Source organism: Heterodontus francisci, chromosome 33, assembly GCF_036365525.1.
Source record: "Heterodontus francisci isolate sHetFra1 chromosome 33, sHetFra1.hap1, whole genome shotgun sequence".
Lineage (NCBI taxonomy): Eukaryota > Metazoa > Chordata > Chondrichthyes > Heterodontiformes > Heterodontidae > Heterodontus > Heterodontus francisci.
In genome coordinates, this window is record NC_090403.1 from 46,358,436 (window position 1) to 46,377,191 (window position 18,756).

Sequence of the window (18,756 nt, forward strand, 5' to 3'; positions counted from 1 at the left end):
CCTGCTGCACAATTTCCCCTCATCGCCAGGATTGCCACCCATACAGCTTTTTGGCTAAATGGTTCAAAACTTGAGTGGGATATCCTGAAATTTCTAAAATATAAAATCAGGCACCAAAAGTCTGGACTTTTCAACACAAGTCCAGTATCTTCTACTTCTGTGTCTTAGATTCCCAATCTTTAAGTTGCGACTGATTTCCTTGGAGTTTCATCAGCAAAGAAATCAGGGAGTGATTTCACTACTGAAAATAACTTCATGTCGATCAGTTTACTGAGAGAGAAAGATAAATGGGCTGTCATTTTGGGTAAAATGTGAGAGTGTGGAATGCAGACAACACACCTGAAAGCATATGTGATGTGGCAAAAATATGGATCCACCTGACAATAGTTTACAGCCATAATGGTTCAATTCACAGGAGTGGACGTGATGGGTCTGGGCAGAAAATGATGCAGCATATTTTATTTCCTAGTTACCTTCTCAGAATGTTCATTTACTGGAGTTAATTGTAACAAAATGCTCCTGTTCACAGATTAAACAGTGGCCACTCAGGACATGGTGCATTATTAGTGACACATCTGTTCATTGCCTTCTGAGAGATTCTTACATTTATTATTTAATTAGATGTAATGTTCACTCTCAGTGAATGCTTGAGGTGAATATTATGTCAGCCTTGTATCCATTTAGGGTCTCTGCATTTTTTTTTTGAAAGCTGTTAACTAATCTAGCTTTTTAATTTGTCTTTTAAAGCACCTGAAGGTTACTCCTACCTTGATCTCTGCCAGTGGGTAAGATTGCGGTCAACTTCAAACTTTGAATCAGCTGGCTCAGAGGCAAGACTGAAATGGGGGTAATACTGAAAGAGAACAGTAAAAATGGGTATTTCAACTGATGGCCTGGTTGGGAACCCAGGAATACTGATCCAATGAGTTTCAAAAATTAATTCAACAGGAAACTGATAGGTTTAAATTACAGGCAGCACTGGGATTTTAACTTGTGACTGTCCAGTTTCACACCAAGTGCCAAAACTACTTGAGCACAGATAGTGTAGTCTAAGCGCCTCAGTATCTTCTGGATAGGGTAACACATGTGCTTAAGCATCTTGCAAAATACTTCAACAGGTTTACAAAAATAATGTGAGTAGATATGATCTGCCACATTGCAAGCTTCGCCCACTAGCCAACTTAAAGCAGTTCAGTGAAGTTGAATGTCAGCTGTGTCTCAGTCGGTGGCACATTCACCTTTAAGTCAGAAGGCTGTGGGCCTCAAGTACCATTTCAGGACTTGAGCATGACAAGCTAGGCTGACACTCCAGTGCAGTGCTGAGGGAGTGCTGCACAGTTGGAGGTGCCACTTTTCAGATTAGATATTAAACCAAAGTCTCAGGTGGAGGTAAAAGATGTTACGGTGCTATTTCGAAGGGGAGTTATCTGCAGTGTCCTGGCCAATGTTTATCACTCAATCAGCATCACAAAAGTGGATGATCTGGTCATTATCATGTTGTGTTTGTGGGTGCTTGCTCTGCACAATTTGGCTGCTGCGTTTCCTACATTACAACATTGACAACACATCAAAAATTAGCTACAAGGTGCTTTGAGACATCTGGTGGTTGCGAAAGGCATCATATAAATGCAAGTATTCCTTTTTCTTTGAGTAGGACATTTGGCATCTGAGCCAGTCCATAAACTCTCCCACCCCTCTCACTTCCACTGATTGGATCCGTTTGGATTCTCTTCAAACTTACTGATAAGTAAGGATTCCATGGAAAGGTGATGTGGTATTAGAATCAATGCTCATTGCAACTGAATAGTTTCAGAAGTCATGACCCACAGTAGAGATGGTAAATAAAATGCTTATGATATAATTTCTCAACAACTGGCACTTTCAGTCGAATATACGCTCATAAACCATCCAGAGTGACAGAATGTTATCTCTATCCATTGTTGTTTAAATCTGTGTCTCCCAGGAACAAGGCCAATTAGTTCAGGAATGTGATCTTTTTTGGCCTCCTTGTCTCGAGAGACAATGGGTAAGCACCTAGAGGTGGTCAGTGGTTTGTGAAGCAGCACCTGGAGTGGCTATAAAGGCCAATTCTAGAGTGACAGACTCTTCCACAGACGCTGCAGATAAAATTGGTTGTTGGGGCTGTTACACAGTTGGCTCTCTCCTTGCGCTGCTGTCTTTTTTCCTGCCAACTGCTAAGTCTCTTCGACTCGCCACTCTTTAGCCCCGCCTTTATGGCTGTCCGCCAGCTCTGGCGATCACTGGCAACTGACTCCCACGACTTGCGGTCAATGCCACAGGACTTCATGGTGCGTTTGCAGACGTCTTTGAAGTGGAGACATGGACGGCCAGTGTGTCTGATACCAGTGACGAGCTCACTGTACAATGTGTCCTTGGGGGATACTGCCATCTTCCATGTGGCTCACATGGCCAAGCCAACTCAAGTGCCGCTAGCTCAGTAGGATGTATATGCTGGGGATGTTGGCTGCCTCGAGGACTTCTGCATTGGAGATATGGTCCTGTCACCTGATGCCAAGGATTCTCCGGAGGCAGCAAAGATGGAGTGAGTTGAGACGTTGCTCTTGGCTGACATACATTGTCCAGGCCTCGCTGCCGATCTCACCATAGATCTCACCAAAGCCTTTGACCTCGTCAGCAGACGTGGTCTCTTCAGACTACTAGCAAAGATCGGACATCCACCAAAGCTGCTAAGTATCATCACCCCATTCCATGACAATATGAAAGGCACAATTCAGCATAGCGGTGTATCATCAGACCCCTTTCCGATCCTGAGTGGCGTGAAACAGGGCTATGTTCTCGCACCTACACTGTTTGGGATCTTCTTCTCACTGCTGCTCTCACATGCGTTCAAGTCTTCAGAAGAAGGAATTTTCCTCCACACAAGATCAGATGGCAGGTTGTTCAACCTTGCCTGTCTTAGAGTGAAGACCAAAGTACGGAAAGTCCTCATCAGGGAACTCCTCTTTGTTGACGATGCTGCACTAACATCCCACACAAAAGAGTGTCTGCAGAGACTCATCGACAGGCTGCCTTCAACGAATTTGGCCTAACCATCAACCTCAAGAAAACGAACATCATAGGCGAGGACGTCAGAAATGCTCCATCCATCAATATTGGCAACCATGCTCTGGAAGTGGTTCAAGAGTTCACCTACCTAGGCTCAACTATCACCAGTAACCTGTCTCTCAATGCAGAAATCAACAAGCGCCTGGGAAAGACGTCCACTGCTACGTCCAGACTGGCCAAGAGGGTGTGGGAAAATGGCGCGCTGCCTCGGAACACAAAAGTCCGAGTGTTTCAAGCCTGTGTCCTCAGTACCTTGCTCTACGGTAGCAAGGCCTGGACAACGTATGTCAGGAATGTGATACAGGAACAGAAAGCATTGAGAATGCACAGGAGATCCATTGCATTTGAAAAGTGGAAAAGAAAAGTTAATGTTTCAAAACCTTTAGAACGGGAAACGGTCAGGGCAAGGAGAAGGGAAATTAGAGATTAATATCAAGTCGTGTTGGCTGAAGGAGGAAACATGGCAATGGGAGCCAGAATCTCGATATCATCGTACCGAAGGAGGGTTTATAAAAAAATAAAGTGCAGTAAATTCTTATTAAAAGATATTCCCAGCACTGAACCTTCTTTTAAAAGTTTACCCAAATTAACTTTACTTCTGAATTTATAAGTGGAGGAACTAAATTTGAACATATAAATACAGTGCACTGCTGGCAAGTGTGTGTAGGAATTAGTGGAGTAAGAAAAAGAGATGTTAAAAGTTGGAAGAAATCAGTTGCAAAGGTAAATAAAAAACACAGGAAGGAGTGGAGATGGAGGGATAAATGTACTGATATTACTGATCAGGGGAATGGTTTAAATTGTTCAGTTCAAGAAAAGCGGTAAAACAACTCAGCTCTGGCAAGTGTAAATTTTCAGTTTTAAAATACACCTTGTGTCTTTTTATGGAACAACAGTGGGAGCACAATACGACTCTTTTTGAGTGCACTGTCCAGTTTAGAGCTGAGACATACCAGGAATGTTCCAGGTTCAATGGCCACCATGTGCTGACTTGGCTGATTTAAACAGGCGTGATAGCAAAAAGTACTGCAATTGGTCTTAATGCTTCTGGCCTTGATGGAAGGGAGGGGAACAGACCCTACTCATGGTTATCCAGAGGCTGCATCTGGCAAGTGTACATCTGCTGATATTGAACAAGGACAGGATCTAGCTTGGCTATGATGCCAATTTTGAAAACACTCATTATCGAAATTTGCCCAAGAACAATGACTACTTCAGCAGGGTACCGCAGGACGCCAGGTGCCTGGAAAATTATAACCTGGAATAGTCAATGCCTGAAGGAATGTAAGGGGGAAAAAAAATAGGAAGGTAGATAATTCCCCAAGGAAAATTACTCTCAAGTCTGCCCTTGTATTATCATTTAAGATGTTTGTGGCCACTCTGCCATGTTACGGGAAAAAACATTTAGACACAGCAGCCTGGAGATTGTTGTTGCCAGTAATAATTGCTAAAGACTTAACATGTTCACGAGATACTGCACTGTTCCCTTTCAGTGGGGTTGATATAGTGGAGAGAGGAATATCACAGAGATGTCTTAAGCATTTGACTCTGATTGTAAAAAAAATCTAGAAATTACTGTTGGCATTGTCTTTTTTGTAAGAAATAAACAGAATGTTTTAGTATAAGATGCCATACAAAATGGGTATGAAGTACGTTTCAAGGCAGCAACCTACTGAAGATTTGGGATGATGTTGTACACAGTTCGAATTGAGCTTATGCATTTCATCAACATTGCCTTGGTCACAGACCTGAAACATTAATGCTGCTTGTCTCCGCACACATACTGCCTGACCTGCTGAGTACTTCCAGCACTTCCTGTTTTTATTTGCCTTAACTATGTCTAGCCAAAGAATCAACTAGTGCCATGCTTTATAATACAGATGGAGTTTTGGGTGGAGGGGTTTTTCTCCACTCCAACTTTCTGCCCTCTGCTCCTGCTGAAGTATAACTTCATTAGCCATAGATGCTTTCCTTTACCTAATCTAACCCAAATGACCATTCTTTATGGGTGAACTGAGACAGTGAGTCAGGCTATTTGAGTATGGGAGGCACTACTGCTGAGCCTGGCATGCAATTCCCAACAGGAAATATTTGTTGGCAAACAGAAATAGAAACTCTTGTTGCTTTTTCTCAATCATAATAGCACGGTTATAGCGAGCTCTTAAGCTCTAGATTTCCCTGTTGCGAAACACTTACAAATACAGATTATCATATTAAAAAAAAGTCAATATACAGTGAAGTAATCACTATATATCAGCTATTGGTTTGCAGAAAAATGTCAGTGGTTTCTGAGGTCTGTCTCACTATTGGTAATTGGTAATGTAATTAATATAATGCATTTTACTTCAATATATTAATACATATTTTTGTTGACTGTGGTGAACACTCTCTACTATTACTTTACTGGACATCGATGATAATACTTCTGGTGAGGTGCATTAAAGAATTCCACTCCTCCCAAAAATAAATATGCAGCAAACATACACATGCTCTTAACCAAATTTATTCTTGTGAGCATTTTACTTTCTCATAACTAACTTTTGACCCTAATATTAGTATAACTTTAATTGTTGAGTCACGGAATACAAGTTGTTCAGCAAAATGTTTCCAGTTTTCTCCCCTCCTCTCCTGAAGGTGTTGATTTTTGATGGGGAACAATATGCAGGTCCCAGTAATCCTTCCACATCTTTCCCAAGAGGCAGTTCATCAGATGTGAACCTGCAGAGGGAATGCGACAAGCGATCACATTGTGGAGGGCTCCTGAACCCTGAACTTGTCCTCAACTGCCATCCATACACACATACATTATGCCAGGGTCACTAGGCATAAAGGATTACTGGGACCTGCATATTGTTCCCCAACGAAAATCAACACCTTCAGGAGAGGAGGGGAGAAAACTGGAAACTTTTTGCTGAACAAGTTGGTGGGAACTTATGCTGATTATTCCCTTCCTTGGCCCAAAGTTACAAAGGCCAATCATTGTGGTCCTATTCCTTCCACTACATTAGTTACATTAAAAAAAAATTTGCATTTATAGGGCAGAATTTTGTGCGGCTGTTTGAAACGGGAATGTTGGCATGGGAGGGACGGAGAATCGTGTCGGAAACGTCCACCTGGAAATCCAGCCTCATGATGTAGTCGGCGGTGGGAAGACACCAAGGTGGAATTGATGCCCTGATGCAACAGGAATGTATTTTAAATTGTAGAACAGTTAGTTTCAATACATTTGCCTATCATTCATCGTGATTTAATGGGGGGCTTGGAATTAAGTGGATGGCAGGAGGGTTTCACTTGCCTTGGGGTTCACGATCGCTGAAAGCTGGCGGCACCGAGGCGAAGCTTCAGTGCCATGATGGGGAGGCAGCCATGACCAGCACTGCATGGGGTAAGAGGGGGTTGCAGAAGCCATTGTCGGATTGCATTGCTGTGTGCTCTACAAGGGGGTGGGAGGGTCAGGGTCTTGGGGGCTCTGTAAAGAATGGGCTTGGGTATGGGTGGTTGTATCTGGTGAACAAAATGTTGCGTGAGATGTATGTTTGGCAATACGGCTGGACGAGAGGGATGGCCATCAGGGAGTCTTCTGGGAGACGTAGCAAAACCTCACTTGCCAGGGCAGGGTCGTCGCTGCATAGACAGCACTTTGTAGGCCCATTGGTCACCTGACAAGGGTCTTATACACCCCGTCTTCTTGGACTCCCATGGCACGATGCGGCACCTCCAATGGAGGGAGGGCCAGGAGGCAGCTGCGCCTGCCCCTGAAGATCCATAATGATCATGCCAAGAAGGGCCCACCTGCGCCAGATAGCGTACCAGACTCGGATCAGCTACCTCTAAATGTTCGAGAGGCATTGTCAAAGAGTACGGATCTCCAGGGAGGACATCATCGACTTATAGCCCTGCTGCAAGATGAGTTGCGACCTCTGGGATTTGGGAGTCACCCTATGCCAATGGCCCTGAAGATCACAGTGGCACTAAACATTTACACGTATGGATCATTCCAAGGATCGACCAGGGATATGTGTAGGGTCTGCCAGGCAGCAAATCATTGCTGCATCAAGGAGGTGACCAATGCCCTGTTCAAGAGGGCCGGCGACTATTTGTGCTGCCGGACCGACCCTGACAGTCAGGCTGAGGGGGCCATTGGATTTGGGGACATCGCTGGATTTCTCCAGGTGCAAGGTATGACAGATTGCACACATGGCCATCACAGCTCCAACAGACCAGCCAGCCGCCTTCATCAACAGGAAGGGCTTTCATTCCATCAACGTTCAGCTGGTCTGCGACCACCAAAAGCTTTTCCTGCAGGTGTGTGCCCGCTTCCCGGGAAGTAGCCATGATGCCTACATACTTCACAGTCCCAGGTGTCACAGATTTTCAGGAGCCCGCTCGCCGTCAGGGATGGATTTTTGGGGACTAGGGCGACCCACTGAAGACTGGGATGCTCAAGCCTATGAGGAACCCTCGCATTACAGCGGAGGAGAGGTACAACACTTGCTTCAGCTCCACCTGAGCAACCATCAAGCAGGCTATTGGGCTGCTGAAGATGAGATTGTGCTGCCTCAATCGATCCCTGTAGTATGAATGAGTGAGGGCCTCACGTATCGTGGTGCTCTGCTCTGCTCTGTACAATCTAGCACTGCACAGGCAGGTGGTCCTTCATGACGATGAGATGCCTGAACAACACTCCACCACCGACGAGGAGGACTCAGAAGAAGGAGAGGAGCAAGCAGCACTGGATCTTGGAGCCCTTGCACTGCAGGCCAGGCAGATAGAGCAATGGGCTGAGGAGGCAAGAGATAATCCCATAATTACCCACTTCCAGTCACCCAGATGCCAACTCAGAGAGACCAATAAAGAGTCACCTCAATGCATGCATTCTGTTGCCTCCTTTCCATTTGTGCTCTGTGCCAAGTGCCCAGCTGAAACACGCGCTAGTGCCCATGGGTGATCATATGTAAATGAGGGCTATGCTTGCATTGGCATTTTTTTTTGTGGGATGTGGGCATCACTGGCTAAGATTTATTGCCCATCCCTAATTGCCCTTGAACTGAGTGGCTTGCTAGGCCATTTCAAAGGGCAGTTAAGAGTAAACCACATTGTTGTGCGTCTGGAGTCACATGTAGACCAGACCAGGTAAGGACAACAGATTTCCTTCCCTCAAGGACATTAGTGAACCAGATGGGTTTTTACAACAATCAACAATGGTTTCATGGTCACCATTAAACTAACTTCTAATCCCACATTTATTAATTGAATTCAAATTTCACCATCTGCCGTGGTGGGATTTGAACCCATGTCCCCAGAGTATTAGCTTGGGCTCTAGATTACTAGTCTAGTGACAATACCACTACGCCACGCCTCCACAAAGGGGTAAGGGTGAAGTCAGCAGCTCACAATTAGGCCATGATAGAATAATCACTTTTACACAATGGAAGTTAATGGCTTGAACAAATGAACTTTATATTAACCATCACATGTCAGCTATCAAACACCCATGAACCCCCAAGTGTGTCTAGGTACTTTTCTTTACATGTTCTAAAAGGTGTGAACCCAGCGCCAGCAGCTGAGCTGGAGCAAGGTTGCTGATCAGGCTGCCCCTTGGCCAATAAGGACTTCCGTGGCTGTCCTCTGGCTGCATGAGGTCTGGAAGGCCCCAGTTTTCTGAGGGTTTCCTGCACTGGTGCAGGACTCTCCTCAGGCATCATGGCTGCTGGAGCGAGGCTCACTGAGTTATTTTGTTTCCACACTATCCAGAAGATTATTCCAAGGGATAAACCCTCTTTGTGCGATGTAATTCCTTATACCAGTCTTAATTTGCAATTCACTAGTTAGAATTTGCTCTCACACCAACCCTGCCCATTGTCCTATTTGCAGTTTAATTTGTAGCATTCAAGACTTAGCTTCCCTATACACTTTACTATCTTATACACCTCTACAAAGTCACCTCTCAGTCATTGCCTATCAAGATAGCCAAGTTTCTCTGGTTTTCCCTTGCAACTCAGTCCTCTGGTGCTAGCGCTCAGTTTTGTGACTTTTATCTGCATGTCCTCCAATGCTTGACTGTATACTCTTGTATTACAGATTAGCACAGGAGCTAATAATCTCAAGCTTGATCTGACCACAGCATTGTACAGTTTAAACACAACTTTCCCCATCTTGTGCAGAGTGTTGTGGCTACATGGCTCAGCATTCTACTCACAGGTGACTTCCATTGCGAAAGAAAAAAAAACTTGCATTTATATAGCACCTTTCACGACCTCAGGATGTCCCAAAGTGCTTTACCGGCAACTAAGTGATCTTGAAGTGTAGTCACTGTTGTAATGTAGGAAACATGGCAACCAATTTGCACAGAGCAAGCTCCCATAAGAAGCAATGTGATAATGACCAGATAATCTATTTTTGTAATGTGGATAAATTTTGGCCAGGACACCAGGGATAACTCCCCTGCTCAACTTCAAAAAAGTAACACCACAGTATCTTTTACACCCACCTGAGAGAGCAGATGGAGCCTTGGTTTAAGGTCTCATCCAAAGGACAGCACCTCTGACTATGCAGCACTGGAGTGTCAGCCTTGACTTCTGTGCTTAAATCCCTGGAATGGGCCTCAAACCCACAACCTTCTGACTCAGAGACGAGAGTGCTACCAACTGAGCCAGATGTGCCACCTGTAACACTTACATGAAGGGCTTCAGCATGATGGGGGGAGATGGCGACATAATGGCAATGTCTAGTAATCCAGAGGCCCAGACTAATGCCCTGGGGACATGGGTTCAAATCCCACCATGGCAGCTGGTGGAATTTAAATTCAATGAATTAATAAAAATCTGGAATTGAAAAGCTAGTCTCTGTTTCATGGCACCACTACTACCATCACTTGTCATAAAAACCCATCTGGTTCACTAGGCAGGAAGAGTGACGAGGTCCTGCAGGGGGAGTTCAGGGAGTTAGGTAGAAAGTTAAAAGACAGGACCGCGAGGGTTGTAATCTCGGGATAACTCCCTGTGCCACGTGCCAGTGAGGCTAGAAATAGGAAGATAGTGCAGCTAAACACATGGCTGAACAGCTGGTGTAGGAGGGAGGGTTTCAGATATCTGGATCATTGGGATCTCTTCCGGGACAGGTGGGACCTGTACAAGAAGGACGGGTTGCATCTAAACTGGAGGGGCACAAATATCCTAGCTGCGAGATTTTCTAGCGTCACTCGGGAGGGTTTAAACTAGTGTGGCAGGGGGGTGGGAACCAGAGCAGTAGGACAGCAGGTGAAATGACTGAGGGGGAACTAGTAAATAAGGCAAGTAAGACTAAGAGGAAGAGCAGGCAGGGAGATGTTGCTGAGCACAGCGGGACTGGTGGTCTGAAGTGCATTTGTTTCAGTGCGAGAAGTATAACAGGTAAGGCAGATGAACTTAGAGCTTGGATTAGTACTTGGAACTATGATGTTGTTGCTATTACAGAGACGTGGTTGAGGGAAGGACAGGATTGGCAGCTAAATGTTCTGGGATTTAGAAGTTTCAGGCGGGATAGAGGGGGATGTAAAAGGGGTGGGGGAGTTGCATTACTGGTTAAGGAGAATATCACAGCTGTACTGTGGGAGGACACCTCGGAGGGGTCATGCAGCGAGGCAATAAGGGTGGAGCTCAGGGATAGGAAGGGTGCAGTCACGGTGTTGGGGGTTTCCTACAGGCCTCCCAACAGCCAACGGGAGGTGGAGGAGCAGATATAGAACAAAGAACAAAGAACAGTACAGCAGAGGAACAGGCCATTCGGCCCTCCAAGCCTGCGCCGATCTTGATGCCTGCCTAAACTAAAACCTTCTGCACTTCCGGGGACCGTATCCCTCTATTCCCATCCTATTCATGTATTTGTCAAGATGCCTCTTAAACGTTGCTATCGTACCTGCTTCCACCACCTCCCCCGGCAGCAAGTTCCAGGCACTCACCACCCTCTGTGTAAAGAACTTGCCTCGCACATCCCCTCTAAACTTTGCCCCTCGCACCTTAAACCTATGTCCCCTAGTAACCTACTCTTCCACCCTGGGAAAAAGCTTCTGACTATCCACTCTGTCCATGCCGCTCATAACTTTGTAAACCTCTATCATGTCGCCCCTCCACCTCCATCGTTCCAGTGAAAACAATCCAAGTTTATCCAACCTCTCCTCATAGCTAATGCCCTCCAGACCAGGCAACATCCTGGTAAACCTCTTCTGTACCCTCTCCAAAGCCTCCATGTCCTTCTGGTAGTGTGGCGACCAGAATTGCACACAATATTCTCAGTGTGGCCTAACTAAAGTTCTATACAGCTGCAGCATGACTTGCCAATGTTTATACTCTATGCCCCGACCGATGAAGGATAACATGCCGCATGCCTTCTTGACTACCTTATCCACCTGCGTTGCCACTTTCAGTGACCTGTGGACCTGTACGCCCAGATCTCTCTGCCTGTCAATACTCCTAATGGTTCTGCCATTTACTGTATACTTCCCACCTGCATTAGATCTTCCAATATGCATTACCTCACATTTGTCCGGATTAAACGCCATCTGCCATTTCTCCGCCCAAGTCTCCAACCGATCTATATCCTGCTGTATCCTCTGATAATCCTCATCACTATCCGCAACTCCACCAGCCTTTGTGTCGTCCGCAAACTTACTAATCAGACCAGCTACATTTTCCTCCAAATCATTTAGATATACTACAAACAGCAAAGGTCCCGGCACTGATCCCTGTGGAACACCACTAGTCACAGCCCTCCATTCAGAAAAGCACCCTTCCACTGCTACCCTCTGTCTTCTATGACCGAGCCAGTTCTGTATCCATCTTGCCAGCTCACCTCTGATCCCGTGTGACTTCACCTTTTGTACCAGTCTGCCACGAGGGACCTTGTCAAAGGCTTTACTGAAGTCCATATAGACAACATCCACTGCCCTTCCTTCATCAATCATCTTTGTCACTTCCTCAAAAAACTCAATCAAGTTAGTGAGACACGACCTCCCCTTCACAAAACCATGCTGCCTCTCGCTAATAAGTTCATTTGTTTCCAAATGAGAGTAAATCCTGTCCCAAAGAATCCCAAAGTGCCTTCTCCAATATACCGTGAGTATCGCCACGATCCAGTTCTCTGTATGTATAGAAGTACAAGAGCTGCAAATCTGAAATAAAATGCACGCCAAATCTGAAAGATAAGGGCATCTTATTTTCTCGTTTTGGGACCGAGTTCTTACAAGTGGTCTCTGCCTTAAATGTTGCCCTGTCTTCACTCTCCTTGCAGCTGTTGGCTGACCCGCTCTGCATTTCTCCCAGTGTACTGGTTTTATTTCTGTAGTCTTATGAGAGTCGCGCACACTGACATTAACATCAATCTCCCATGTGTCAACATGTAGTACTCGGGCTCCACGTATCTACACGAGGGCCAGTTCTAACGCGGGGAACTGACAATTATTTCACAAAGTTGCTAAAAATAAAACAGCTCCAGATGACCAGTGATCGAGTACAGGTGCTAATTGATGTTCAATTGAGGTCAGAAAGTTTGAAAACAAACACTGATTTCATACAGGCGAAGGCGCCGCGACCCTGAGCAGTCGCGGGGAAAAAAAAGTATCCACTTCAGGAAATCATGCAATGTAACAAACACGCTTCTGAACTGTATCAAGCTCCGATGTCATCAACAACAAAAACACCTCCTCGGAGAACTTAGCTTGGGAAGTTAAATCTCCCTATTTCCAGATTATTTTAAATCCTTGGGCCAAGTAAAGATTAAAGCAATGTTAATTAACTGATGTTTATGTACTTACTAGTCTCGTCCCCGGACTTGTCAATTTCTCCAGGACTTGATCGATTTCAGAGTTGGGTTAATTTCACTCAGGCGCTTTATATCCGAACTTGTATCTGTTTCTTTCCCCCCACCCCCACTCTTCTCATCTCTGATTTATGTTTGTCCTGATCTCAAGTCTCTCTCTCTCTCTCTTTCCTCGCTGTCAAACCGAAAGTAGGTTCCAGACTCCGCCTTCTCGCTGTCTCTCCGGCACTCAGTCGTTTTTCCACGATTGGGCGCTCTCTCGCTGGCTTTAAAAGGGCAGACAACCGCTCTATTTTTTTCTTAAAAACACACATGCACTAAAACGGGCTAAATGAAACATCTAGTGAAAGAGACTTGTGAGGCCGGTGTGCTCTGAGCTGCCGGGCTAAGTGCAGTTGAGCATTTCACACCTCGATATTCATGTGAGAGTATCAGTAATAAGACCACAGGTGCCATCTGGAGGCGACCAAGATATGTTTTCAAAAAGGAAGAACAGTGCAGATTTCAGAGCACTGAAACATCATACACGCACGTGGAGCTGAACTCCTGTTGTATTTTTTTTAGGTCAGATGTGCTAATAGCCGTTCTAATTGATGAATGAAATCGTACACTGATGCAAAATATGTAGCGGCAAGCACTTCATTTGACAACAATTTGCATTTATATAACACCTCGAAGGTAGTAAAATAAAAGTCCCAAGCCGCGATCCGTTTTCCAACAATTCCCCTTTGGCAAGCTGTCAGCAGATGATTTATCTTCACCTCACGTAATCCTTGAATATTCAGTACACAGGGAGTACAAGCCTCACAGAAGAGGGAAAACCTCCCTCAGATTAGATTATAAAAAGACAATAGTGTGATAGAAGGCTGAAAGGAGCTTCCAATGTGCAAAACTTCACAAACCAAAAGGAAAAATTTTGATTTGGGTTATTGGTTGGCATCCTTCCATCTACGAAAGATGATGGACACGCAACAAACAATCGATTTAAATGGGGTGTCTTCTCTTGGTGCTGATAACTGTGAAGGCCAAACCTCGAGAGGCAGGTTCTGGCTCAAGTGCTGCACGTGAAGCTGCCAAGTGAGTTGTTTTTGACGTTGGCGCCTGTTGCCAAGCTGCTGTTGTACCTGGTCGTTGAGGTAGTGCACACCAGTCCACAGGATGTGTTGCCATTTCCCTCTTTCACCAGCCAGTGGCTCCCAAGTGCAATAGTCGACATGACGGGCCTTTGTGTCACGCTTGCAAGTATCCTTGAAGCGGAGCTTTGGGCGCCCCACTGGTCCTCTGGCCCCGGCTACTTCACCATACAGAAGGTGCTTGGGTATGCGACTGTCTACCATCCTGCGGACGTGTCCAATCTACCAAAACTACCTCTGTTTGATTAGTGCCAACACAATTGGGAGCTCTACTTTTGAGAGGACTGCCACATTTGTGATTTTGTCCTGCCAGGGTGTACCCGTAATTCTGTTCTACAGGAGATGCATAACACTAAAATCATCACAATATACAAAAACAAAGGCGACAGAGGAGACTGCAGCAACCACAGGGGCATCTCACTCCTTAGTATCATGGGGAAGGCCTTTGCTAGGATTCGTGCTTAAAAGTAGCTGCTCACATCTGAGCTAATGTAGCACAGCTTTTCCATTCTCTGCAGCCCTGAGTTGAATTTTCTACCTCAACTAGTCTATGTCACAGACTGCTTTCTTTCTCCTGCAGGGTATTACATCCCTGGATCATGCTTTCTGCTGCTAAAACTCTCATCCATGCTTTCAGCATTTTGAGAATTGGTTTCTCTCACTCTTTTCACTGGCCTCCATCCTACACAAACTCCATACAATCCAGGTCTCTATGCCCATGTCCTCTCAGACTGGGACCCACACATCTGTGACCTCCAACCTTGTCCCGATCTATTGGCTGTAAATGCCCCGCTAATAAATTTCAACATCCTGGCCTTCACTTGCCCATCTCTGCACGCACACTTGGCTGAGATGGGCATGACTCTTTGACCATTGCTAGTTAGGGTTACTTGGTTGCATCCCAACATATATCCTGAACGTTTTGTTTCATGACTCCTGTAATGATCTTTTAATATCGTTTCAGTCTGTATATGGTTTAGCATGCACACATGCTCCCTCTGTCTCTGTCCCTAATTACACTATAGATTTTGGATGTTGATGACTATCCAATGATGGACTCGTGGAATGTATGCGTTTGTGGAAAACAGACAAGGGCAAGATTAAGTCCAACAGTGATGCCAAAACGTTCTTCTTCCCTCCTTTAGTTCCCACACCATATCCAAATGAGACACAGTGAGCTTTGGCAGGCTGCATGTAAAGAGTAGACATATTGTGAAATACGGTAGGGCTGCTGGCGGGTAAATGGAGTTACTATACACATCAGCCATAATCTAATTGAATGGTGGAACAGGCTTGAGGGGCTGAATAGCCTCTTCCTGTTCCTATGTATGAATTTATGTATATGATTTAAAGAGATGATGAGAAAAGTGCCAAATGCTTTTTTCCCCCCTCTTTATACTCATTTATGGGATATTACTTACTCAAGGGTAAATCTCAATAATTAAACTATGAACAGTGACGTCAGTAGCACTGTTGGCAATTCTCAGTTCCCAGATTATTCCTTAATTATCATCATCTTGTCATAACAATATTACTTAATGAAAAGTTATTCATCCTTTTAAAATTCTACAATTTGTCTTTTCCTTTGTCATCTCCTTGGGTGAAAGAGCCTGGAAATAAGACAAGCCAACCTTTTACTTGGACTACATGAACATTTGAGGATTGCATCCAGACTTCTTCAAAAGTAAGCAAGGTTGAATCGTTTTCCCTTTATTTTAAGTATGCTGTGAATGACAAAGTCTCTGTGAGTTTTCTTAACTCAAATGACATGAAGGTTCATTCTATCATGATAAAACTGTCAGCAAGTCAGTCTTAGGCTAATTTATATTCGTAATAGACAGGTTGGTGAGACAGAGAAGCAATACGTTTTAACTGGTTATATACCACAGCTTAAATAAAGCAGAACATGCTGGGACCCCACACAAATTGGGTCGTTCATTAAAAAAATTAAAACATTTGAAAATGAATTCCAGGATGTGGATGTCACTGGCAAGGACGGGACTTATTGCCCATCCATAGTTGTCATGAGAAGATGAGGATGGGCAGCTTCCTTGAACCACTATTTGCAGCAGTTTAATACAAGTGAGTGACTTGCAGTTAAATATAGAGAATGCTGAAATATTCAGACGGTCAGTTAGCATCTGTGGAGAGAGAAACAGAGAGCTGGATTTTACCTTAGGCGACAGGACTTCGCCACCGATGTAAACGTCAGTGGTGAACCCACTTCCGCCTAGCCTGGGAATCCGACCTGCATTTTATGGATCCCCATGCTTTAATTGTCCCGAGGCGGGACTTCCACCCGCTTGAGGGAGGAAGTCCCGCCTCAGTAAGCTGCCATCCAATCAGCGGGCCGGCAGCTCTTAGTCCCAGCAGCGCCACTGGGAACGGTGGCCATTGCTGGGACTGCAGCCCAGCCGATGACATGGAGCCTGGAGTCGAGGTAGGTTGGGCATACCTTATCAGACAGATCGGTTCATCCCTGGTGAGGCTGGAGTGGTTGTTTGGGTGGAGGGGGGCATCTTGGGTCCTGGGGGTGGGTTAGGAGGCCGGGGCGGCCCTCAATCGGGCACCCTGTGCCCGACCGCCATGGCCCCCCCCCCCCCCAGGCACGTGGAAAGGCCGGCAGTTATCGCTGGGCGGCCTTTCACGACCCCAGCACTCCCACCCGTGGAGGTGGGCGAGTGCCCTTAAGTGGCCATTAAGTGGGCCATTTGGCCGTACTATTGACTGGAGGTGGGAGCCGGGTGGGTAGGCCTCGCGGAGCCTCCAGCTCAATTTTACGCCGCTCCCACACCACCGTCCGACCTGCTGGGGCGGCGTAAAGTTCAGCCCAGAATTAACTTTTCAGGTCAATGACCTTTCATCAGAACTGATAAAAGCTAAAGATGTAACAGGTTTCAAGCAAGTACAGAGGCAGGAAAATGGGGGAGGAGAGGAAAGAACAAAAGGGAAGTCTGATATAGGATAGGAGATGGTATTTCTCCTCCCTTTGTGCCTCTGTGAGTAAGTACCAACACAGTTAAGTACTTGTACATTTTTTTTTTAAAAAGCAATCCTTAATTTGTCTTGGAGAAATCTTCATGGATTGGCACTTCAGTTTCACTCAATATCTTTTGATTTTACTCAACCATGTTCTCAATTGGCTGTGGAAACTCACAATGGGCTGGATTTTGTGTTCCGTGGTAAAGCAACAGTGCTTGCCGCTGACCTCAAAGGGAGCTGCCCACAAAGATCTAGCAATTGCTGTGATGCAGACTTCCCCTTTCCTGATGTCGGTTTGAATCTGGTGCTAGGTTAAGGGATCTCCAGACATCCAGCAACAGTGATGTAATCAAGCAGGATAAGCAGACAATCACATTGGAGCATTTTTGCAGACAGCATACCAGGAAATAACAAATACTGAATCCCTTCACTGTTAATTCTTAAATTTTACAGATAGCGAAATAATGTTAAAAACGTAATTACCATAAACAAAATTTTTTTAAATAGATTATTTTAAAAAGATGTGAACATTTTTATCATAATGAAAAAAATCAGCATTAACAAATATAAAATTATTTTTTCAGGGCCAGTGAGGCTGTTCAGCAGTAATTATGAACTTATTACACCATTTAAAATATTCTTTCTTTTCTTTCTTTAAATATAGTTACATCTCATTCAACAAGGTGTAATTTTTTTCAAGGGTTTTTACAGTGATACTAAGAACATAAGAGTGAATGTTCTTATCAGAATAATGACTTCTGATTGATTGCATGCTGGAAGGACCTCAGCAGCACATCTTCTGGAGAATCGTAGAGAGCAAATTCTGGATTTCCACATTTAACTGCACATGTGCGGACCCAGAAGATCTGGGCCATTGTATAATCACTGAAGAAATTCTACATTTTTCTTCAGTTTCAAAACGGTCTTAATCAGACAATAGTGAGACTCTTTTGGTATTTTCCTGAATACTTTTTCTATAGATGGCTCGTATGGAGAATCTAACTTGGGTAACCTACAGTTTAATTTCAGCAAAATGATCACCAGTTACAGATAGCTTGTATTTAAGTAAGAAAAGTGATCAATAAATAACCTAACCTTCTTATAGTCCATACAGTTGACAACCAGAAGCTTGTTGAGTACAGCACATGCAAGTGTATGAGAATTCTGGTGTAATATAAATGCAGACTTGAAACAAAGTACAGTGAAGATCAGCCATGGGGAATGAAGTACAATGAAACTTTGTGAAGCAAAAGAATGATTTAGAACAAAATAAAGCAAAGTGGTGTTCGCAGAAGCAAAATGGAATAGTGAAACAAAGGGAATGGAATGGTAGAGTGAAGTGATTTCTTAAGGAGTGACATGCTGTCCACATGATGCAGAATATAATTCACAAAGTGCAGCAGAATGATTGGGGCTAATTCATACGAACATACGAATTAAGAGCAGGAGTAGGCCACTCGGCCCCTCGAGCCTGCTCTGCCATTCAACAAGATCATGGCTGATCTGATTGTAACCTGAACTCCACATTTCCGACTACCCCGATAACCTTTCACACTCTTGCTTATCAAGAATCTATCTACCTCTGCCTTAAAAATATTCAGAGACGCTGCTTCCACTGCCTTTTGAGGAAAAATGTTCCAAAGACTCACGCCCCTCTGAAATAAAAAAATTCTCCTCATCTCTGTCTTAATGGGCGACCCCTTATTTTTAAACAGTGACCCCTAGTTCTAGAGTCTCCCACAAGGGGAAACATCCTTTT

The 18,756-nt window shown here is 44.7% G+C and overlaps 1 protein-coding gene across 3 annotated transcripts in view; it reads right to left on the minus strand.

The window, feature by feature from the left end:
• The window catches only part of LOC137348172 (thyroid hormone receptor alpha), a 320,012-nt gene extending 306,753 nt beyond the window's left edge, over nt 1-13,259 (minus strand). For 2 of the 3 annotated variants that reach the window (XM_068013471.1, XM_068013472.1), the window contains exons 1-2: nt 12,878-13,259; nt 768-853 (exon numbers count right to left, since the gene is read on the minus strand). The gene's annotated coding sequence lies outside the window, so the exon portion shown is untranslated. The remainder of the gene's footprint in view (nt 1-767; nt 854-12,877) is intronic. The other variant, XM_068013470.1, reaches the window with a different exon arrangement.
• Between the last annotated feature and the right edge of the window lie 5,497 nt (nt 13,260-18,756).